The sequence below is a fragment of the Pan paniscus genome, chromosome 22 (genome assembly GCF_029289425.2).
Source record: "Pan paniscus chromosome 22, NHGRI_mPanPan1-v2.0_pri, whole genome shotgun sequence".
NCBI lineage: Eukaryota > Metazoa > Chordata > Mammalia > Primates > Hominidae > Pan > Pan paniscus.
In genome coordinates, this window is record NC_073271.2 from 35197623 (window position 1) to 35222744 (window position 25122).

Below are 25122 nucleotides of genomic sequence, written 5' to 3' on the forward strand. Positions count from 1 at the left end.
CCTTCGCATCCTCCTGGCTGCCTCGCGTTTCCTCCACGGGCCTGGCTGAACGCACACACAGGCCTGGGGGAGACTGCAGTCAGCTCGTGGCTGTCTGGCTGCAGAGACACATCTTCAGCCACATCTTCTGTAAAACAGTCACTATGGGATGACGGTGACTGGACAGTGGCTCCGTGCAGTCGGTGTCTTTTGCAAAGATTTCCACCGTGTGCATCCTCTGCAGCCAACTCCAGCTGAGGGAGAACGGACCCTCGGCGAGTTGGGGCTGCACAGCAGGTATGGCCTGCTGCCTTCACCCCACACCTGCTATCAAATGAATCAGCCCCCTTTCCCTGTGACCCCAAGAAAAGCCTCAGGACCCATCAGGGGAAGAAGAAGCTGCCCATATAGAGAGAGGGAAGGGATACTGCTCCTCATTCCCCACATGGCATAGCCCAGGTGTAGAAAGTGGCCAACATCCATTTAAGAAGCCCTGTTTCCCTAGCTGGGAGGGGCCCTGTCCTGGGGAGGAGGCCGGTGGAAAGGACAAAACCATTTTGGAAGGAGCCAAGAGTAATAAAAATGGCAGGTTACCTGCCTTAGTTTAAACTGAATAAGCAAAGCCACGATCTCATCTGAGTCCCGTACAAGGCACACCACTCATAAGCTAACTTTTCTCAGCTTCTCTTTAAAGCCCGTTGGCGAGTGGGCCCTCCAACCGTGGGCCACAGCTCGTGAATCTGTTTGTTGGGGAGTCATCTTCAAACCCAAAGAACAAGGCAAACCCTACCCCCAAGGAACCCAGATAACTCCTTATTTCCCCTTTTTATTCCTAAAAAGTACCTCTCCCAGGTTCCGGCGGAGTGCTGTTCTCATTTTAGAAGGCTGGCTAACTGTGGGTGCAAGTCATTTCTCAAAGCAGTGTCTGTTCTTTTCTTTAATGGAATTGTTTTGTTCATTTGTTTCACTTCCTCCTTGGGGTTCCCAAGGAACATGAGTTCCTTTTTTCCTGGTATTAGAAGTGCGTCAGTTCAAGTATGAGTACGTGAAAAGTGAAGAATAAGAGGCTGGCTCCATTAGGTGATGACATGTACCTGCTATGAGATTTGGGAAGCCATGGCCTGTCATTGTTGCTCCCGCATTATTGTCCAGCTTGTCCCCAGAATGAGAGCCAGTCTCTAAAGACATGCCCATGAGCCAGGCAGCACATAACAGAGACAGGGAAGAGGTCGCTTGGGGGCTTTGTCATCTGGAAGAAATCCCAAGGCTTATCCTAAGGACATGGAAAGCTGAAGAACAGAAAGCCACTAGTCAATGGCAGGAGGAGGGCATCCAAGTCCCCATCAGCCTAGAACGCAGCCGACTGACAAGAGGTCAGTGCCACCATCATAGTCCTATGCTTTCTCTGCCCCCGGTAGGACTTCGATCTTTCTGAAGGCTTTGGGTGTGAATGATGGATCCTCCCTATGAAGAGGACCACATCTGATGTAGTAGTTTACAACATCTCAACATGATTCAAAAATAGATCAGCAAGAACATATTTAGCAAAAAAAAAAAAAAAAAATGCAAGTCATCAGATGCAAATGATGACACAGAATTCTTCCCAGGCCTAGATATGCAAACAGAAGCAGTGCAAGGGCCGTGTACACAATGACAGTGTGGGTGCAGATAAGACAGTAATTTCCCGGAGAGCTTTGGTTGATGGAATTCCACACTCCATGACCACACAGCCTACGAGGGAGTAGATCACAATCTCACCCAGAACCACAAATGAGCCTCCTGGTGTCAGTTACCTTCTTTATCAAGAATGATGCCAAGCTCTAATCCCTCCTCACTGAGTCTTTATGAGCTTAAAGTAACTGCATTTTAAAATCTGTCCCATTTGGACATTTTCCCAAAACCCTTGCTCGCTGTTGGACGAGGCACGTTTCATGTTGACTATTCCCATGTCCCCTGATTCTTCTTTTCAGTCCAAAGGCTGGGAACTTTCTACTTTGACCACCAGAGCTTCTCTGGCAGGCGATTTTCCACTGCTATTTTCCTTGCTGTCCTTCTCTTTAAAAACCAATAGCATATGAATTCAGGATGCGGGGATATCTTGTGCGATGCAGTAACAGGCAGAGTGAGGGGCAGCAGTGGGCTAGCAAAGAGGTGAAGGGTGAAGGAAGGCCTGGGAGCCAGGCAGACCCACCCCTTCCTGAGTGTTTCCTCTGTTTTCTCATCTGGGCTGCTGAGATTAAGGAGATAAATGCATATAAAGCACTGACCGTGCTTTCTGGCTCAGGGCAGGACTCTAACCATTGGTTGCGCCCATGCTGAGGACTAACCTTGGCCCAGGAAAAGGCTGGAGGAGGCCCACCCAAAAGCAGATGCTTCCCAAGGCCCGGTCACTGCACGAGAGCCAAAAGCACACACCAGATGGGACAGTATGCAATCGGAGGGGACCTGCTCTCCTGGAAAAGCCACCCTGAAAGCTTTCATTGGCCAGATCTGAAGGTGTTGAGGTTTGAGCCAACTGCAAAGAGGTAACCGCAGACCTTGGTTGCCAGAGAAGTCACTGTCTTTTCCAAGCAGTAGAACCACATTCGAATCCCTTGGAGCTTGTCAAGAGCCCTCAAAATCTTACTCTATGCAGAGACCGCCAACAAAAATGTGTCCCCTCAAATTATGGCACAAACTTCAGAGGGGAGGTAATTTAATGCACAGAACCACCCACCAGGGAAGGACAGTGGATAAAATGAGAGGTTCAAGAGACACACGGTGAAAAGTGCCCACAGAGAAATTGTGACATTGAATAATATTAAATTGCAAAGGATTTGAAGCCCAGATAAACACCATGAGCTAATATCAGCCAAGGAAAGTATGATTCAGTCAATGGAAATAGGCAAACAGTTCAATTAACGTTAATAAACAGGCCTTTTCATCCTTTCCCCCAGAGGAAGAAACTTGAGGGGTGTGTGGCCCACAAGGTGAGGAGACAGCGGCTGACTTGAAGTCTTTGGGCTCCTCTCCAGGCTTCTGGCAAGCAGAGACCATGCCAGGGGGTCCAGAGAGGTCCAACCAGCAGCAAAGCCCACCCAGGTCTCACCAGCCAGGGTACGGGTCACCTACTGCTTCTGATGTGACAGCTGAAGCTCCCAGATACTTCTTTTTTGACACAGCCTTCACCTACTGTTCTTTGAAAGTGAACTTTTGTTTTCAGATTCTTGAAAATCTGGAAGAGAATCCCACCACAAAAGCCACTCATCCCTCCAGGTAACAGGCGTTCCACCTGGAGGGGGCAGCGGAGAGACAGGTGTGTCCAGAAAGCCCCAGGGCCCATAGCCGCAGCACAGAAACCATGGAGGAGGGAGTGGGAGAGGGTGCACAGGAGCCCGTGGGCAGACCTCAGGCTGCACGTGCAAGACCAAGGGGGTGAGTCCCACCCAGGGTAAGTCCCAGGTGGTGCTGGGAGCCCGTGCCCTCCGAGCCTGTTTACAAGCCATGGGCTGCACCCACCTTCCCCATGGAGGCCCTGGACTATGAAAAAGAATTGCTTAAAAGTCAGGATAAGTATTGGCCTGAGGATGTCATGCTCCAAGCAGAACAGGGACCCACTGCCATAGATCAGTTCATCCCCTCCCTGCAGCAGTTAGAAAAGGGGGCACCGATGCCATCGTGTCAAACACCAAGATAACTGAAGTCTGCCAAGGTGGGTCCTTTCTCCCACTTCCTAACTTCAGCCTCTTCCTCCCCACGGCCTCCCTGCCCTGGGCCTGCGTAGGGCCCTCCTGCTGACTGCCTCCCTCCCGTCGCCCAGGCCTGTCCCACTTCCCAAGGCCTCTCTAGAATCTGTTTCCTCTGCCTGTATCTTTCAACTCAAAGTTCATCAGATCAGTTTATTCCTCCATTGAGGCCAGAGCTCCTGCTGCCTTTGAAAGCCACGTGTGCTTTTTCAGAAGATGACCTTTGGCAAAAAAACAATTTGTTCCTTTTCCTTTGGCCTTAACAAGATATTAGGGAAGTGAGAAACACAGTCGGGCAATGAAGTGGAAGTAAACGTTGAGGGGAACTATGCAAGACTTAGAAGGCTCACATCATAAGCAGTGAACGTGACAGGGCGCTTTCCTCCCTGGCAACAGTGGCCTGGTCCTGCCTATGGGCTGCATGCCTTTGAGGGCAGGAAGCTATGTCCCCTGGTGGCGGTGGTGGTCCCCAGTCCACACACGACACACATCGCAACGGCCACCATTAGACACTTGTTCCAAAGCAAAGTCAGCCCCTCCACAAAGACAGCCCCCTCCGATGATGCTCTTCTTCTGCAGAGTAAGGAGGCCTCACAACACAGAGATTGCTGTGTGATTTCTCCAACCACAGCCTGCAGGTCATTGTCAGCATTTCAAAGTGTCCACGAAGGAATCACCTTCATTGAAAAACGAAACCAATAAAACCTGCTTTTTGCCCTTGGTGCCCTCCCTTGCAGAGCCCTTCCCGTTAACGAGCGCTCCTGCAATCACGGCGTCTCATTTGCATCTGTTTTTCATCAGAGGCAGAAGTGTCAGCCCTTTTCCACTGGGGCCAGCAGGTCACTTTGCCTGGGAACAGAGCCGTCAGGGACACCCAGCAATCGTTCCTCCTAATTACAGTGTCTGCGCTAACCACTCCAGGATGGTCCCCGCATAACTGGGGTGAAAATCTAATACAACACTGTCTGGAGATCTTCCACATTCACCTAAGCTGGGGTGCAGGAATTAAAGTGTCTCTGACATTATGCTCCCGTGCCATCTCCTGCACACTGATTTGCAAAGTGAACATGATCCTCAGTACAAAACCTGTCTCCATCTGCAACCTGCGAGAAACATCAAAAGAGGCAGGGCGACAGCCTGAAGGTTCCCCGAAGTCCTGCGGAGGAAAAGGAGAGCTTCTCAGGGAGAGGCAGCCAGGCGGCCAGCACAGGCACAGCGTGGCGTAGAATTTTTAAGTCCCTCTTTGGCACGTCTTCTCTACAAAGCCTAACTCTCGATCCGTGTTATAACATCCTCACATTACTGTTCCCACCTTGGGTTCTCAGAAGTCTGTCAATGCTGGTACATGATGGAGACTAGAGTCTCTGATTAGAGGCCAACGCAGCACGCATTCGCCCCAAATTGTCCTTGGGGTTTCCAGCAGCAGCCCCTGCATAATGATGCTTGGTGTAAACTGACCCAGCCCCACACAGGAAGGCTTTGTGTGTCAGTTACCCCTAGGAAAAGGACAGGGTCAAAAGTCATCCCAAGAGGAAATCTGGCCCCAGCACCCAAGGCCTCCTCTCTCTGTCTCCAGGAAACTCTCATCCAACAAATCAGATATTAGCACCATGAACCCTGAGTGCCACTTAACCTCTGAACTTATCAAACAACACCAGCAAACAGCCATTTACTCCTAGGTTACCCAAGGGTATCTAAAAGAGAAAAAAGGAATGAAGCAACAGCTTTTCAGGATCTTGGTGGACATTTTATGGGCATATTTACTTGTTGTTGGCGTCTTTACGGCTTTTCCCTAAAGACTATCATTATGGTAACAGATGGCTTCATCTTTAACTGCTCAGTAAATAAAAGGGCTTTAAATTTTTTTTTATTAATCTCTTTTAGGTTTCATCTCAATTATCTTAGGGGAAAAAAGGTCTCTATTGCATTGACTAGGTCTTCTTAAACAGATTAATTGGCTATGATAAATTTTTCAAAGTTAGACTCAAAATTCACAGAACATGTAATCCTAGCCAGAGCAATTGGTGGCTTTCTGGAAAGGGACCTGCCTGACTTTCTCAGAGGCTCTCAGAATTTGCCATTACACTTTTTTGCTTTTATAGGGAGGGGAAGTGACAAGTCTTCTACCACCTGCAAAGAACTGCTTTCCTTGGTAACCTGGGGATGCGTCCGCCCCTCGGTGGATCCATCGGAAGGAAGTGCCCTGTCTCAGTGTGCAGGATGATGCAGAATTCTTTTGCCTGCCTAGAGCACCTAGCAAGGGCCAGGCTTTCCCTCTTTCATTCTTTTCTTCATTAATGCATCCAGCAAGATTTATTGAGGGCTTATCTTTGCCAAGCACTGTGCTAGGTGCTCTGAATACAGTAGTGGCCTTCACAAAGTCCCTGCCCTCATGGAGCTCACATGCTACTGCCACAGACCAAATAATACATAAATACAGGGGTCTCCACCCACTGGGCCACAGCCTGGTACTGGTCTGTGGCCTGTTAGGAACAGGGCCACACAGGAGGTGAGCAGCAGGTAAGCGAGCACTACTGCATAAGCTCCACCTCCTGTCAGATCAGCAGCACTCGATTCTCATAGGAGCGCAAACCCCATTGTGAACTGTGCAGGTGAGGGATCTAGTTGCACGCTCCTTGTGAGAATCTAATGCCTGATGATCTGAGATGGAGCTGAGGTAGTGATGCTAGCGCTGGGGAGCAGCTGCACATACAGACTTTTGTTAGCCAAGAGGTTTGACTGCACAGAGACCATAATAAGTCAACCGCTTTCAGACTCATAACAAAACCCTCTCAGTGAGTGGCAAGACACAATTAAGCTGCAGGCTTCATGGTGGCAAGTGAGCTTCAGTTGTACAGCTGCATCCAGTGGCAATAAAAGTAGGTCTGAGACAACTTCCCATCTCCATACATTCTGGATTAAAGTCAAGGCAGAATATCCTGCGGTTGCCAGAAAAGCACTGGAAAGCCTGCTTCCATTTCCAACATCCTATCTTTGTGAAGCAGGGTTTTCTGCAGTGACAGCAACCAAAACGAGATCACAAAGTAGACTGGACATAAGCGCCACACTTCAGGTGTTACTGTCTCCATCACCCCCAGATGGAACCAGCTAGTTGCAGGAAAACAAGCTCAGGGATCCCACTAATTCTACATTATGGTGAGTTGTATAATTGTTTTATTATATATTACAATGTAATAATAATAGAAATAAAGGGCATAAGAAATGGAATGCACTTGAATCATCCCAAAACCATCCCCCACGCCGTGGAAAAACTGTCTTCCATGAAACCACCCTCTGGTGCCAAGAAGGTTGGGGACCACTGCATAAATACACATGGAATATCACAGCAGGTAGGGAAGAAAAATAATGCCATGAAAGGAGACAGATAGAGTCCTGGGCAGGTTGAGGGTCAGCAAAGAAACCTTTCTGAGGACCCTGAATTTGAGCAGAGACCTGAATGAAGCGAGGGAGGAAGCCAAATAAATATCTGGGAAGATTTTGCTAGACCAAGGAAACAGCAGTCCTGACCAGGAAATAAGGTTGTTGCATTAAAGGAGCATCCAATAAAGGTTAAAGAAACAAGGTAGCAGGTGGTGAGAAATGAAGCTGAGAAGATAAGGCCAGGTCACATAGTTTTTGCCAGCCATTCTCAGGAAATTGGATTTGATCTTTTTTTAATGAAGTTTTCCCTCTGTCTTCCCTCTTTACTACAATGCACTTAAGTGTGGTTTTCCTCATATCTATCTTGCTTGGGGTTCAGAGTCTTTTTGGAATAAGTGGTTTAAAGCCTGTCATCTGTTTGGGAAAATTTTTCATTATTATCTCTTCAGATATTACCACTGTCTCATTTTCTCCCTTCTTCTCCTTGTTAGACCTTTTACTTTGCATCCTTATGTCTCTTGCTCTTTTCTGATTTCTTCACTTTGTGCTTATTCTAGATATTTTTCTTATTCCAGTTCACTTTCTCCTCAGCTGTGTCTAATCTGCATTAAACCTTGGGGTCTGAATTCGATATTTTTTTCATTTCTAAAATTTTCTTTTGATTCTGTTTTATACTTTCTAGTTCTCTGCCAAAATCCCCAATTTGTATTTATTTCCTTGACCATATTAAGCATGGTTATTTTAAATCCACAAATTTAGATATATGTCTCTTTCTCAACACTGTCTTGTCTCCTCATGCACCAGGTTATTTTGGTTGCGTGCCAGACAGTGTATATGAAATACATGGAGATATGGAAGAATGTTACCTTTTTCCAGAGAGAAATTACAGTTACTTATGTCTAGAATCTATGGGCCCTAACAATCCCTAACCTCCTTAATCCAATCTGGGGTTGAACCAATTCAAACCTGGCTTAATTTATTGCAAATGCCAGACTATTTTAGATCAATTTTTACTCCTAGGCTGTACCCTTACGTGGTTTTCCCAACACAAATACTGAGATAGTTGTGGGGGAGGGGACTCTGGGTCTCAAGTTCCTTGCAGACCCTGAATGCCCATGTCTGTTCTCCTATCCCTGTTGTCTATCAACAGCTCTATTAGCTTCTCACTCTCTCAGGCACCTCTTCTGGAAAAAGGATACCTAGGGGAAAGTGGTCACAATGCTGGCTCACCTTTCTGTATTTTATTTCTCTCCCAGATCTTGTCCCTAAAATTATTGACTGCCTTGTGAACTGTCCAGTGCCTTCAGATATTTTTAATATTTTCTTCTTTTCTAGCTATTCTCAGGAGAAGGATTGGCTTTTATTGTATGTGTGCAGAAAAAATTGCTTGCAAAAATTACCCAAATTCTCCACCCCTCCATCTACACACACACACACACACACATTATTTATTGCTGGGGCTCAGAGGACAATACCCCAAAGTATCATGCTTTGATATGCTGAGCACATCTTAATTAAAGGAAATTGGAAAGCCTTAAAAGCCACCACAGAACCATAGACTTTCTAACCTTCCCTTGTTTCTCTCCACAATTGTCCCCTCCCCACAACAACCAAATGCAGAGAGGGGCTCTCTCTGGAATCTTCTTATTTGATTGAGGAAACTTCTTGCTAAAAGAAATTCAATTGTCAGCAGGGCACGGTAGATCACACCTGTAACCCCAGCACTTTGGGAGGCCAAAGCAGGTGGATCACTTGAGGTCAGGAGTTCGAGACCAGCCTGGCCAACATGGCAAAACCCTGTCTCTACTAAAAATATAAAAATTAGCCGGGCATGTGGTGCATTCCTGTAATCCCAGCTACTTGGGAGGGTGAGGCAGGAGAATTGTTTGAACCTAGGAGGTGGAGGTTGCAGTGAGCCAAGATCATGCCCCCACAGCTTGGGTGACAGAGTGAGACTCCATCTCAAAAAGAAAAAAAAAAGGAATTCAATTGTCTTAAACTCCCTCCCTAGGAATCCTATTGAACAACGAAGAAAGATTAACCCCTAGAGAAGAGACTCAAAGTCTCCACATCCAGACAGACTTTCCATCTATTCTTCTAAGGGCAGCTCTGAGAGATTACCTGAGGGACTATACGTACATAACAAGGCGGCCTTTGCTCACACTTCAGTTCCCTCCCTTAATTTCCTATAACTTGTCCCCAAGCTGCTGTTTGTCCTTTGGTCCCATTCAGCATCCTAAGAAAATAATTTACAAACCATTATCTGGTCTTCAGGCCCATTCATGCACCCTAAAATCACTGACTACCCTCTAAAATTGCCTGCAGCTCCTCACTTCGCTCCCTGCTATGATGAGGGTATCAAAGCTTCAACCATCCAGCCTTTCGTTGGTCGTCATATTTTGTATGGCTCCCATGCTTACGCATGTTAATAAATATGCCTGCCTTTCCTCCTGTTAATCTGTTATTAGTTCATATCAGTGAATCGTCAAAGGGCAGAGGAAAAGCTTCCCTCTTCAACACTACATTATAAATTGTAAACACGTTCTGTTTTAATAATATAATATATACCCCAGAAAATGTACAATGTGCACATTATTAAATGACAGGAGGATGGGGAATGAGTTAATATAAATAAAATGTTTAATGGTTTCTGTACCTCCACACTCTGAAGACCTCTGGTCTGGGAACACTTGGGGGGCTGGAGCACTAACTATTGTGGGGCAGGTGGACTGGGCTAGAGGTGATAAGAAGTGTTTAATTCAGAATGTATTTTGAAGGTAGAATTCAAAAGGTTTGCTGATGAATTGGATGTTGGTATAAAAGCAAGAGAGGAGTCAAGGATGAATCCTATGTTTCTGGCCATTGCCTGAGATGGGAAGGATCAGGCTGCACTGGGGATCACGAGTCTACGGTCCACACTGGCACGTTACAGACCCTGAAATCCAAGTCAGCAGCAGGTTTTCCCCCCAAAGATCCCTTCCATTCCAGGGATGGAGCTTCCCAGGGACACAGCAGAGGACATGTGTCCCTCAAGAGGGCAGGATTGTTTGTCAAGGAAAAAAATCACTTCTCTCCCACTGAAATTGAACTCATAAGAAAGTTGTGTAATTTTAAATTCCAGCTCTTCCATAAACATTCCTCAAACTCTTCCCACCACTTCCAAACTGTGCTAGCAACAGCTTTAGTGCATCTGGACGTTTCCCAATCTGGGCTCTTCAGAGTATCCAGTGTACGAGTTAATACCTATCCTGTGGCAGAGGAGGAGGAGAAGAAAGAAGGAGAAGGAGAAGCTGGAAAGTGAGGAAGAAGGAAGAAAAGGAAAAAGAAAGAAAGATGGAAGGAAGGAAGGAGGGAAGGAAGGAAGGAGAAAGAAAGAAAGAGAGAGAAAGAAAGGAAGGAAGGAAGGAAAAGAAAAGAAAGAGAAAGAAAGAGAGAAAGGGAGGAAAGGAGGAAGGAAGGAAGGAGAAGAAGTGAGAGGAAAGGAGAAGAAGGAAGACAGAAAAGGAGGGAGAGAGAAACAGAAAGAAGGAGGAAAAGGAGGAGGAGAGAAAGACGGAGCCCAAGAGAGAAAGATAGGAAAAAGAAGAAGGGGAAGAAGAGAATGAAAGAGAAGAAGTCTAAGAGGAAGGGGAGGAAGGGAGGGCAGAAGAAGGGAAGACGGAGGAGCAGGAGGATTCTCATGACCAAGTTTGGAAAATGCTGCAATAAACAACATGCACATGAGGAACATGTTTCCTTACTGTGGGACTCCTCAGAGCCTTTAATATGCTATTGCACAATATGACTCTCTAACCAGGATGCAGAGTACGCAGCCATTCCCTGACTTATTGTCTCTGAATGCTTATTAATAGCTCATGAGTAATTTTGTTCTGCTGAACAATTCAGGAGACATTGCTGTAGACCCCAGGTCAACAACTATAGCCCAAAGGCTAACGTCAGCCTGCCATTTGTTTTTGTATTGCCAGAAAGCTAAGGATACTTGCAACATTTTTAAATGGTTGGAAAAATTTAAAAAGAAAAACAAAACTTCATGACAGATGAAAATTATATAAAGTTCAGATTTCAATGTCCCTTTATTTTTATTGGAATACCGTCTTCGTCAGCTCAGGCTAATATAACAGAATACCATCAGCTGGGTGACTTAAACAACAAATATTTATTTCTTACAGTTCTAGAGGTTGGAAATTTGAGTCTAGGGTGCCAGCATGGTTGGGGTTCTGGTGAGGGCTCACTTCCTGGTTTGCAGGTGGCTGCCTTCTTGCTGTGATGAAAAGGGGAGCTCTGGTCTCTTCATCTTCTTACAAAGTCACTAATCCCACCATGGGGGGCTCCACCCGCATGATCTCATCTAAACCTAATTACCTCTCAAAGGGCTTCAATACATGGATTTGAGGGAGACACATTGAGTCCACAGCAACAGCCATGCTCATTCACTTACCTATCATCTGTGGTTGCTTTTGAGCTACAACAGCAGAGTTGAGTAGCTTGCAGCAGAGACCATTTGTCCCTCAAAGCCTAAAATATTTACAATCTGGCTCTTTACAGAAAAGGTCTGCCGACCTCTGCTCTAGACTTCCCACACAACGTAGCATTAAAATATGCATTGTCATTCTGTATTTCTTCACTGTTAACTCTTATTTCCTCAGCTCTATTCACTACTCTGCAAGCAGGAACCATGCCCTATAATTTTCTGTTTCTGGCAGAATCTGGCACAGTGCTGAGCACAAGGACAGTGCTCGAATATCTCTGTAATGGCCTTCTTGCCAAGCATCAGGTATTTATTGGGAGGGGACACTTTTCAAAGAAGGTCATCGGGAGGCACGTGGAGAATGGTAGCTTTGAGAAAATATCTCCTGGGGAGACAAAGCCACTCTGTGTTACTTAGGACAAGCAAGGACGGGTCTGCTGCATGGAAAAAAAAAAAAAAACAGCATTGAGTGAACACTGGCTTTTATGTATACAGTGTCTTGATCATTTTTCTTTTAGGAAAGAAATTTAAACTACACGATTGAATTACATGGTATATTAGCTTCAGAGCATTCAACGCTGTCAGCTGGGAATAATAGTAATACCCCAGTCTGTGGTTGTTTTGAAAGTTGAGTGGAGGAATGGAACAAGATAATATAAATAAAAACTGCTTTGTCAGTGGTTAAGGTGCTATATCAGCAAGTTACGCACACCCTTCTGGTCAGGCCCGTCCTAGCATTGGTGAGGCCCAAGGCATGTATAAAAATGGAGGCCCACAAACCACATGGCTAAACACTGAAAAGTAATAAATCAAGTTAACAAGCTGTTCAGTTGTGTTCTAGCCGCCTGCTTGATAAATATGCCTTATAACAACCTGGAAAACCTGGTTTGAATTTAGAGGTCTTGGGCTCCCAAGACAATGCTGGAATATGGTGGTCTGGGAGGAAGTGGCTCTGTCCACTAGCTGGCATCCCACCCCCTCCTTTCTCCCTTTCTTTTTCCCCTGCCCAGTTCTGTCTCACCTCCTAAGAAATAGGCACCTGTGGTTGTGCAGCTCACATGGCCAAACTCCAAACACTCTCCACACACACACAGCCATCTCCACTTCATTGCCACCCTTTGGCCACTCCTTGGCTACCCCTTGGGCCTAACAGTACACAACCAGCTGCAGGTTTGCTCTTGGGAGGGATCCTGGGAAGAAGCTGACTTTGGACCATTTGAGTGGGAATTCCAGAGTCCCAGGTACCAGAAGCATGGTCTAGAAGGGAAGTGAGGGTGGGGTATGTCCTCTGAGCCCCACAGGCTCCCGGCCCCATGGTAGGACAAGGTGAGGCCCTTCTTGTCCAGGCCTCAGGACAGGACTGATTCTGACCTGAAGCTCAGTTATCTCACTAATAATCACCACAGTGACAGCAGCAACCGTGTGTCGAGTGCTCCTGCGTGCCAGCCACTCTTCTACGTGCCTCGCACTTTACTTAATAACAAAGTCTTTCCTCAACTGGGGCTGTCAAGTGGGAATCTGTTTGCATCTTGGCACGACTGGCACATGAAAGCCAGTTCTCATTGAGGAGGAGGATTGTCTAAGTCCTTAGCACATGGGGAGCAAGCAGAGAAGCACCAGCTCAGCGAGGCTCTTCCCTGGGGTAGGAGGGCTTCCTCCCACGGGAACGGCCCAGCCGCAGGTAGGACGCCAGAATGTCAAAGGATGTTAGAAACCCAAGCCTCTGCCTTGGCTGATCCAGGGGATCCGAGACAGGAGAATGGAGAGCAGGAGCAAGTGAAAACCTGACCCCCTGTAGCCCACACCTCGATGGTTGGAGCACAGAGCAGAAAGATACCTGAGAGCCCTGGAGCATCAGGGCCTGTAGCCTGCTCTCCCGGGCATAGAGTAGAGGAAATTGCAAGCCCCAGGGAGAGCCCCAGCCTTCAGCTCAGAAAAGGCGGAAGAGGAAGAGGAAGGCACCTAGGAGATGTGAACCTGGGCGAACCTGAGGAAGAATCCGCCTTGGCCTGTGTACAGCATGCAGGGAGTCGAGTCAAGGGGGTGTGGATTGGGTGAGCGTGGTGGGCGGGCTGGAAGAAACCTGGGTAGTGGCAGTGATATCTAGAAAAGTTTTCTTCCCTGATAAAGACAGGCATGTGAGGAGAAATAGGTCTGACTCTAAACCGGCTGAGTGTGGAGGTGATGGATGGAGCAGTAGCAGCCTTCTTTCAACCAGCAGAAGATATGCCTAGGAAGCACCCATCCCACAGAGGTGGCCAAGCAGAAAGAGAGAAGGCAGACTGATGCTGGAAGACGCCTCTGAACCCCTGAACCCCAGAAAGGCTGCCTCTATGCTTTAAAATGTGGTTTCTTGCTACTTAAGTCTTTTTTCCTGGGACTCTTCCTGGCTCTCAGTCCAAAGCTTCTAAACGAAAATGAACCTTTTCCTTTTCCTATGTGGAGAGTTTCTTTTCTGTGAAGGGACTGCACGTCCTTGCCTTTCCTGGAGAAGGCAGTGGGAAGGCAAGCAGGTCGCCAACACCCACCACTGTGCCCTGGGAGAAGTCATTTCCGCAGGGACAGTTCTGAATGAGAACAAATACTTGAGAGTATTTAAGGAAATAAAGGACATCTGGTTACACAGCGGCTTTGACGGAGGCAGCAAGAGATGGGTGGTGAAGAAACGAAGAGGATGAACGTGGGGCCGCCCACGGGGACCCAGCCCCAGGGGCGAGTGCTGTTGATGGTGTGGTTTTCCTTCAGAATCCTGGCACCAAGGTGCTGCGGAGGCCGAAGCAAGTACAGCAAGCTCTGAGCCTTGGGGTTCCATCTGCGTTGAACTGGTGCCGTCTATAGCACGTGAGTAAATACAACATGACAAAAGGAAAGGTTTTTCTCAGAGCCTATGAATATGGAACTACTAATTTGAGTCCACGCCATCAATCCCAATCTAGTGACCCAACAGCCGTGGGGTGTGTATGCACAAAACCACTTGGATGAGAAACAGGATGGAGGAGGGAAGCCACTAATAAATGCCTCCTCGGGCGCCTGCTCCAGCCGCGCACTGTCTCATAGCCCACCCTGTCCACTGAGGCACAACCCCACTCGTGGCCTTCCCCCAACTGAGGCTTCAGGGGGCTCTTGGGGGCTGTCTTGGCTCATATCGGGCCCAAGTCTGGTCAAAAGTCCAATCTCTACCTCTTGGCATGAGCTGGTTCCTTCCTCAGCTCCTCCTACCCCTGCGCCCACCAGGTGCCACCTTCCATAGATTCTTCTGTTCCCACAGGTGTGCAAGGTAGCGGGGAGACCTGTGTCTGCCCAACAAGGCCCGGGCTCCAGGGGCCCTAACCAGGTGTGGGCTGAGAACGGGAGCTCCCCAAGGGCGGGCCGCGCTCCTCATCCTGTCGCTAAGCCCTTGCTGAATGAGTGAAGGAGGGGCTTTGGAAGCCCATGTCTGCAGAGTCGAGAGAGAACCTCTCCGCTCCCTTGCATCCTCAAACTCTGCCCTCTACTTCCTGGGTACAGGCCAGACTTCATCTCCCAGCCTCCCTGGCAGATGAGGGCAGGCTCCTCTTGATGGAATGGGGTGAAAGCAAGGAAGCCATATCCACGCTGGCCCATAAGAAGCTGCTACAGAACCCTTCCTCCTCCCTTCCTCCACCACCCAGCAGGAAGCAAGGGAGCCCGGGGCACCACGGTGGACCACAGGATGAATGACACAGGCCCCTGGGTCCCTGAGCCGCTCTCTCAGTTCCGCCTCTCAGCATGAAAGATCCCACATGTGGGAACTATGCGTTCTAGCAGCTGGCATCGCCTTCACCAACTCAGGGTTTAGGACAATATTGTTTGTGCCCCAATGTCTAACAACACTTTTCGTTAAATAATCATCATCACAGCTGATATTTACTGAGACCTTCGAGTTCCAGCCACTAGCCAAGTGCTTTGTCAGGATCTGATTTTTTAGAGCTCATGACCACCCCTGGGATGCAGGTGTGTGGTGTGGGGATCGTTGCAGCCTCCCCACATCCATTCCATTCCTTCCCAAGCACTGCATTCTGATTAGGATGAGGTTGGCCCTATCCTTAGCACCAAAGATGGGCCCCGACTGTGTCCAGGGTGGACAGTGTGTGTCCTAAGTCAGTCTCAAGAGCTCAAGAGCTCTGTTTCAGATGGAGGAGGAAACACCACCTCTCTCCCCAAATATTAATAGGAAGATGTGAAGCCTGGATGCCCTTGGACATCCTCTTGCAACCAGGAGGGAAGCCAGCCTGAGCCAATTCATCCAACAAAGCCAATTCATGATGTAGGACAAGGCAGAGGCAAAAGAACCACAGAGAAACAGAACCAGAGCCTGGTGCAGTTATACCTCAAGCTCAGCTTGGCAGAAGCAGTTAGTACTCATGAAATATTCCATGTGCTTGCCACGTGCCTTGAGCCACTAGGGCTGCCATACTGAAGTGCCCCAGATGCGGTAGGTTATTGTCTCAGCTCTGGAGGCTGGATGTCCTTGCAGTTAAATTGGAGCCATATGTCTAGGTCTGGCCATTAAATTGTAAATGACAGTGGTATGTGTCACTTCTTGGCTAAGGCAGGTAAGAGCCAGTGTGCTTTCCTCTCTCCTGATCCCATGATGCTCTTAGTAGCCAGGTGCCGAGATGGGGAAAACAAGAGGGCAGGAACCTGGATCTCTGCATCAGGAATGGAGGAGGGGCCCAGCTAGCGGCACTGAATTGTCGGTGAGCAAGAGGTGTACATCGTGGCGTTATGCCTCCATGCTTCTGGTGCTCACAATGCTGATTAATACATCTACTGTTCTTCTAAAATCAGGACTCCTAAATTGCCAAGACCAGTAAAATCCTGTTATTGTTGAAGCCAGATGAAATCAGGTTTTTTGTTAGTTGCAGCTGAAAGCAACCTAACTCATACAGTATTGTCACTTCTTTAAAATGTAGAAACTAGGGCTTAGTGAAATAGAGTGACTTGCTCAAGGTCACACAGCTAATATGTGACAAAACTGAGCTTCCATAATAATGCTAGGAGTTCACAGTGTGCGGTCCCCATACTATCTCCCTCACAATCATTTGGGATACATGTTTAAAAAGTAGATTAACTGGCCCCATGAATACTGATCAGTCCATCTCTGGATAAGGGGCCCAGGACTATGGATTCTCATGAGCTCTCCGGTGGCTGCTGTCCGTTCAAAGTTGAGAAGCTCTGGTCTAAACTGAGAACTCTTCAGGAGGTACAGTGTCACATGTCCCATGTGTGGGGAACTGGTGAAAATAAATCCATTTGAAGTACAAACATGTTTCAGTTGGCCACTCTCCATGCTACAGTGTGTTTGCCAGTGTTTATAAACACAGTTGAGAAAAAGTCATCAAACTTCATAGCCCATGGTCGTTGACATAAACAAAGATACTCTCCACTGAGTTTTACTTTTAACTTTGCCATTAAGATGGCAGCGATCTTAGTTGCAAGAACTAATTGCAGATTTCATGCTGAATTTTTTTCTCATATCCCCAAAATTACAAATTCTGTGTTGAACCACAAATCATTCATTCAGAAAAAATCCTACATATTATACAAGGATACAGAAGAAAAAATGCATTGCCCAAGAAAACGTGCCTGTGGGTGTCTGGCCCATGGATCATGATCAAGGAAGATGTAGACTGCAATTGTGATACACAGCCAGTGCACTATGGCAGTACGCAGCTAGTGCACTACTGTGATACACAGCCAGCGCACTACTGTGATACATAGCCAGTGCACTACTGTGATACATAGCCAGTGCACTACGGCAATACATAGCCAGTGCACTACTGTGATACACAGCCAGTGCACTATGGCAATACACCGCCAGTGCACTACTGTGATACACAGCCAGTGCACTACTGTGATACATAGCCAGTGCACTATGGCAATACATAGCCAGTGCACTACTGTGATACACAGCCAGTGCACTACTGTGATACACAGCCAGTGCACTATGGCAATACACCGCCGGTGCACTATTATAATGCACAACTAATGCATTATTGCAATACACAACTGGTGCCGCCTCAAGGATTGACAATGTACATTAACCTAGAGGCACAAACCATCTGTGAAATTTAAAAATAAGTAAACTATCACATGTCTAGGAATAAATCTAATAAAAGATGTGTAAAACCTCCTAAACTCATAAACATTGCTGAGAAAAATCAAAGAAGACTTAAATAGAGAGAGATGACATATACATAAAAAAAACTATTAAGAGAAACAAAAGGCAAGCCACAAACTGGAAGATTTTGAAATTCATATATCCAAGAAAGGACATATTCAGAAAATGTAAAGCTATCTTGCAAACAAATAAGAAAAGGATGTAAAACCCAATTGCAAAAATAGGCAACATCAACAGGTAAAATTTTCAGTTACACAAGATGAATATGTTCTGGAGACCTGCTATACAGCATAGCACCTAGAGTTAACAATACTGTATTGCACATGTTACAATATATTAAAAGGACAGACCTCAGGTTAAGTGTTAACACACACACACACACACATGCACACACAACACCACAGAGAGATTTCTGGAGGTGATGGATATGCTTAGTACCTTGATTGTGGTGATGATATCCTGGGTACATGCATTTGTCCAAACTCATCCAAATGTACACATTATATGCAATTTTTGTATATCAATTATATATCAATAAAGCTTTTCAAAATGGGCTAAAAATGGGCAAAAAAATAAAGATAATACATTGATACAGTCAACTGTTCTTACCATCCACATCTCAGACTTTCCGGGAAGGCAGATGGGGTAGGGGAAGAAACAGTAACGCTGATTCATTTCATCTTGGGCCTCTCTTGATTTGCTGTCCAAACAATACATGCTGGACTTGCAAGCTGTACCAGAAAGCCTGGAAAGGGAAGGGAAAAAAAGAAACACCCTTGGACAAAACCTCAGCAGCCAAGTTGAGACTCTGAGCCATATGCATGTCTTTGTGTGGGTTGAAATCTATTTTCTCTGGGTTCGATGGATTATTATAACACCCAAAGTTTTCCAAAAAACGTCAGACAAGGTTACCACAGCAATTAAGCTGTCTGCCATCTGCAAGAGGCTTGGCTTAAGGTTTACTGAAGTTAAACATGTTTTGAAAAGAAAAAATTAAGGCTGTCGATGTTTTGCCTATCAGTCAAGCTCAGCAACATTAGGCCTTGGAGACTCTTCAGGGAGAGTCGTTCTCCCTCAAGGAATAGTTTAGCATTGGCATGCTGAAATTTCAGAACCCAAGGAACATTTCAAAAATAAATTATGCCTTGAGAAACACTGCACCTAATCTTGGAACTGGCAGAGTAAAAACTTTGCTAAGACATTCAGCCAAGCAATTGAGATTAACACTCTTTATCGCCTTCCCAAATGGCAAGTTATTTAAAAAAAAAAAAAAAAAAAAAACAGACCTGAATGTTAACTGAATTTCACATTCTTACTCCACAGTTTCTTTAAAGCAAATAAGTGTCTAAAATGATGACAGTAAAACTTATGGTTTAAAATTCTGAGGAGTGTCTGCAAAGTCTTATATTTTTCTCAGCCAGATTTTCTGGCTGAACCAAAGCTTTCCTGAGAAAAGGAGGAGAAGGAAGATGGGTTCCATGTGCCTGGAAACATTATCATTCTTTCCAGTTGCCCATCTTTAGCCCAGGGTTACTTTTTATTCTTTCTTGAGAAAAAAATATTCCAGGAACCAAAAAAAACAAAAACAAACAAACAAAAAACATAGTTAAATTTTATCCTCTGAACAACGGGCAGGGGAGAGTCAATGTCATTTTTCTCCGGGAATGAATGACAGGAGGTTTTCTCATCTTAAAGCAGTGCTGTGCTGGCAAACCAGCTCTCTGGGAGGAAAAACAAAATCTTCATTTGTAGCATTTGCCAATTTCCAAAGTGTAAATAATCCCACCATGGCTAATTTGAAGTTCTCAGTCATTTAACAACCAGATCTCAAAATTTCCAAATATTCAACAATCCTTTCTCAGAAACTAGCTTCAACTTACCACTCTCTTGAAGCGAATTATTATTATTGCCCATGACATGTTTTATTTATCCAATATATAAAAATAACTTTACCTGGCATTGGAATGCAAGAGAAAAGACAGATGACAGAAAGGGGCTCTGCCATTCAGAATCCTACAATTGAACAGGCAGGGAAAATACACAGTAAAGGCCTCTGAGAACACAGCTGCATATACTACATCTGTTTGGAGAATTCTCCTCTCTTCTGGGCACAGCCTTTTAAGACAGCCCAGATAATGCCAGGCATTGAAATGGCACTGTGATAGTGGAGGGGGTCAAGCGTTAGTATGGACAGAGGTAAGGTGGATGGACAGGAAAGCTCTTATACATCCATAAGAATGTCACTTGGAATAAGAGTTAGGAGTTACTTTTTTTGCTCCAAAGCTAACAACTAGGTCTGCCGGATATAAGACATAAGGAAGCTGATTTCTGCTCAACATAAGAAAAATGTTTTTGTTTTTTTGTTTTGAGACAGAGCCTCGCTCTGTTGCCCAGGCTGGAGAGCAATGGCGCCATCTCAGCTCACTGCAACCTCCACCTCCCAGGTTTAAGTGATTCTCCTGCCTCAGCCTCCCAAGTAGCTGGGATTACAGTCACCCACCACCATGCCCGGCTAATTTTTATATTTTTAGTAGAGGTGGATTTCACCATGTTGGCCAGGCTGGTCTCAAACTCCTGACCTCAAATTATCCACCCACCTCAGCCTCCCAAAGTGCTGGGATTACCATCATAAGCCACCACACCCGGCCAAGAAAAAGTTTTCCAGAAAAAAAAAGTTGTGCTGTCAGAGGAGATAAGACCATGAGAAGAAAAATAGCCTCTTACAACATTTCTACCAGTTGATACTATTTCTTACATATCCTTTTGTCCAATTCTCACAATGACCTCATGGTACAGGTACTGGCCACTCCTTTATAGTGAAGAAACTGAGGCATAGGGAAGGCAAAAAACTAACTTCTCTGAGGTCTTCTACAGCAGGAGCAGGACTCAAACCAGGTCTCCTCATTCAAGTAGGATTTTTTCCCTCTCTCAAAATGATTCAGAATCTGCCCTGAATTTCAGCGTGTTCCTTGAAAGAGGAACGCCTGGTTACGGAAACTGAAGTGCATTCTGCCAGTAGCACCCAGGCCAGGCACTGCACTGGGGGATTGAACTAGACACAGGAAACCACTCTGTGCTACTTTAGATTTCTAGATAAGGGCCCGGTGTAAATAAAAGAGTGTTCTCCTGAAGATGGTCATACTGACCTGGCTAATTTCTGAGAGGGACATTAAGAGTCAGTAAGGGACGTGCATAAACCACCTTGGACGCACTATGATAGGCACAAGAAGGAACAGATGAGTCTACCAGAGATGGCTTGGAACAAGTTTATCCCACTCCTAGGAAAATGTCATGGCAAATACTCTGTATATTCAGCTAAAATTCATCAAAAATGAAAGTCATTGACAAAGATCTTAGAACACAGCTCTCAGGGGAACAATGATTTCTTCTGTAGGGGATCATTAAGGGTCATTGCAGATTCAAGAAGTTTCCAGAATAAGGCAAACATTCCTTCAACACAGACGGGGTCCATCACAGACCACTCAGCCACCTGCATCCCAAGCTTTGCACATAACCCAGGACACAGTGAGACCAGACGCTGGGCTTGGACATTGAATGCATTGAATGCATTCTCATGAGTCACTATTGCTTCATAGATATAAATTGCCCTCTGCAGACCATAAGACCTGAACACGAGAAGACTGTTCAGGTAGTGTTTTTTAGCTGCCAAAGGCACCCCCAGGAGGGATAACAGAGCAGATGTCAGATGCCCCCACGAGTGAACCCTGAACCCAAGACGCACCAGGCCAGCTCAGCCATGTGGTCATTTCCACAGGTCTCTCCTCCCCTCCCCACACTGCTGACCCCCCTGTGTGTGCTGGGAGGCACAGCCCCCCTTGGGAGGTTGACATTCCAAGTCAGTGAGTACCACAGCCAAGCTTGCCAACCTCAGCACAGCCCCCTGCCAGGGAACTGTCATTCTAAACACCATGCTTGGGATGGGACCTCCTGCTGGGGCCTGCCCCTGTGCTCCACCCGCAGCCTGTGAGGTAGTGTTTCTACCCAAGGGTTGAGTGTTCAATGAGTGTCTTGTCCTTTCAACAATAGCAGACGTGTTACCCTGCAGCTTGGGGAGCTCTGGGCCCTTCGTGAGTGGAAAATGAAACCTCACTGTGAAGGTATTGAATGGCCTCCAAATAACACGGCAGGACCAGCCCAGAAAGCCAGAGTGTTTTCTGTGCACACGTCATGTGACCCACAACCAGCTCCCAGGGGAAGTGAGAAACCCATACCACACTTTGCCCTGGAATGATGTTTTCCATCTCTCTGGTTTTGGGCATCTGGAGATGATCCCTCTGGTGCCTTGCTCGCTGAGGACAGTGAAGCAGGAATGAGCCACCCATGCAGGCCAATATGCCATCAATCAACGTCAATATTATTCCTAAGTCTCCACCCCCACCAGGAGTGGTGCGTTCCAGCCCCTGGGGAGGCAGCAGAGCTGTCAGACCATTGTCAGGCTTTGTGGGGAGTTGTGGCAGCTTTCTACAAGCCTTACCCCAACCCCGGACTCCAGCAGGGCCGCACTGCATGTTTCCTGAGGATGTCTCAGAAGAGTTCAGTGCTTCTCCTGCAAGGAGCTTGACCTGGGCTCAAGATGCTGCGACCTCAACCCTCCAGGTCCAGGCTCAACAGCCCAGCACTGGAGCCGACTGTGGATTTTTCATGCATAGCACAGCTTCACGAGGACCTCTGGGCCCCTCACGCACAACAGCCCACCCAGGGTCTTTCCTGCTCCCAACTCTCTTGGAGGCCCATGCCAAAGACAAGGGCTGGGGATGAAGGACAGAGGCCACGAGCGCCTCCCCACCACACACCACATTAGGCCTAATGGAATCTCCTCTTCCTTCTCCAAGATATCTTCTCTTCCATGCAGCTTTTCCCAGTCCCCAGAGTCACTGGTCCTTGGGCCACTGCATACTTCCAGTGCAATTATGCATTTATTGCATTTGACTTTTTTTAGTAGTTACTGGTTGCAATGGTTGATTTTATATGTCAACTTGGCTAGGCTGTGGTGACCAGTTGTTAGGTCAAACACCAGTCTAGACGTTACTGTGAAGATATGTTTTAGATGGGATTAACATTTAAGTCAACAGGCTTTGAGTAAAGCAAATTACCCTCCATAATCAGAGTGGGCCTCATTCAATCCATTGAAGGTCATAAGAGAAAAGATGGAGGTCCCTGGAGGAAGACGGAATTCTGCCAGGCAATCGTCTTCAGACATCAACTCTTCCCTGGCTCTCCAGCCAATGGGCCTGCCCTGAAGATTTCAGACTTGCCAGCTCTCATAATTGCATGATCCAATTCCTTAAAAGAGAGAGAGAGAGAAAGGAGAGAGATATCCTATTTGTTCTGTTTCTCTGGAACACCCTAATATACTGGTAGACATATGGGCTCCCCAAATGGATTGTAAGTCATGCAGAGGCCGAAACTGAGTTTCCTCCACCTCCACGACCCCAGCAGTGCCTAGCCCATAGCCAGCCACAGAATGGACCCTCAGTAAACGCATGCTGAGTGGACAGCACATGGTCTAGGCCGGGAAGGGGTGAGGTGTAGGAAGCAGGGAAGTGCAGAGGTGCACATCCTGAATGTGAGGGCCTCCTTGAGTTTGCAGCCCAGGTCCTGGGCCCTGCCCGTGTGGTCTGCAGGGAGAAGTCATTGGTCTACATGCAGCGACCCTGCTGGCCTCTGGGACTCACACTCCGCAAGCTCAAGGGCCTGGTTGGCACCATGGAAAAATCTTGAAGCGCTCACTTGGCGTGAACAAGGTCTGGGGTTCATGAGAATCAGAACCTTCCAGAACCCTGGGCTGTGCACTGTTATGCTGAAAGGCTGGTGCTCATTTTGGACCGTGAAGTGCAGCCATGAGCAGAAGGAATCCCTCCGAGCATCATGCCCAGATGGCGGCTCAGCCTTTCCCTTGTAATGCATGGCCCAGAGGGAGGGGCCAGGGTCATTCTGCCGCAGGGCTGCTCCCCCAAGCAGCCCTAAATGGGCAGACTGTGTGGGAGGAAACAGCCCCCTTGGATTACTGGGCTATAAAACTTCAAATGCATGAAGACTTTGGGTGGTGATCAAAACCCCAGCGCACCCCAGGACCCCACCATGCAAAGCTCGCCCCACCAGATAGTCCCCGAAGGTCCTTGTTTCTCAATACACAGCCCCTGGCTGGGCCTCACATCGGCCCAGATCCTTCCTGGAGCTTTGGTTTTTCTTGAATCCTCAGCAGTCCCCACCCTGCTGCTGTTAGGACAGAACCGCCAAGTCAGGAGCAACAGATAAAAGGGCCTCCCCTGCCCTGGTCCCTGCGCTACAGTGTAGGCTGAGCCAGGCTCATGGCCTGTGCAGCATGTCAAAGACAGCATCCCCATTTCGCCCTGCCCTCCCCTCAGCACCACAAAATACACAAGGCCCAGAAGAGGAGTCCAAATGCCTTCTCGCTGTCCCATGTTCACACGGACACTGCTTAAGGATCTAAGTACATCTCAGAACACAAGAAGCCATGAGTGAGACTCTTGCTTTGTTCAAAGAGCTGTGTGATGTCCACACAAAATGGAAAACAAGTACGGGCTGCCAGCTCCCTGACAGGACCCCCCTCCCCATCCATGGAGATAAAACAAGCAATCACAGAAGTGGCTGGACCTACGAGCCTCTTCATCAGCTGACAAAATAGCTCTGAGGAACCCAGGAGCGTCACTGGGTGTATTGGGCCATTCTTGCATTGCTATAAAGAAATACCTAAGGTTGCATCATTTATAAAGAAGAGGTTTAACTAGTTCCCGGTTCTGCAGGCTGTACAAGCATGGCGCAGGGCATCTGCTCAGCTTCTGGGGAGGCCTCAGGGAGCTTTTACTCATGGCAGAAGGCGAAGCAAGGGCAGGCATGTCACATGGCCAGAACAGGAGTGAGAGAAAGAATGGAGGGGAGGTGTCGCACACTTTTAAACAACCAGATCTCCCAAGCACTCACTATCACGAGGACAGGACCAAGGGGATGGCGCTAAACCACTCATGAGAAATCTGCCCACATGATCCAACCACCTCCCACCAAGCCCCGCCTCCGACAGTGGGGATTGCAATTCAACACGAGATTTACAGGAGACGACATCCAAACTATTCTGCTGGGGGTGGTGTGCATAGCAGGGAAGGAAGGTAGCGTGGATGCAGAGGTCCCAGCAGGGTCTCGGATGGGGTTGGAAAGGCCTGTTCTCTCCCCTAGGAGTAGCCAGGACAGACCAGGCCTGCATGGGACCTGGAAGACACCTCCTGGTTCCCATTACATTTGCATTGCTCAGCCAAAGACCACAGGCTGGGCAGGGACCTCAGGGTTCTCAGGACCCCATAAAAGAGAAGGCGGAGGAGGAAACAACCTCTGTGCACACCCACAGATGGGCCTCGGCCAGCATCCAGGCCAGCCCCGCCATGGGGAGG

At 47.3% G+C, this 25122-nt stretch overlaps 1 protein-coding gene across 2 annotated transcripts in view; it reads right to left on the minus strand.

The window, feature by feature from the left end:
• PSMG1 (proteasome assembly chaperone 1) overlaps nucleotides 1-25122 on the minus strand; it is a 168952-nt gene that overhangs the window by 69063 nt on the left and 74767 nt on the right. The window contains exons 8-9 of one of the 2 annotated variants that reach the window (XR_010111149.1): nucleotides 22810-22999; nucleotides 18305-18440 (exon numbers count right to left, since the gene is read on the minus strand). The gene's annotated coding sequence lies outside the window, so the exon portion shown is untranslated. Of the gene's footprint in view, nucleotides 1-18304; nucleotides 18441-22613; nucleotides 23000-25122 lie in introns of those variants that run through there. The other variant, XM_063601441.1, reaches the window with a different exon arrangement.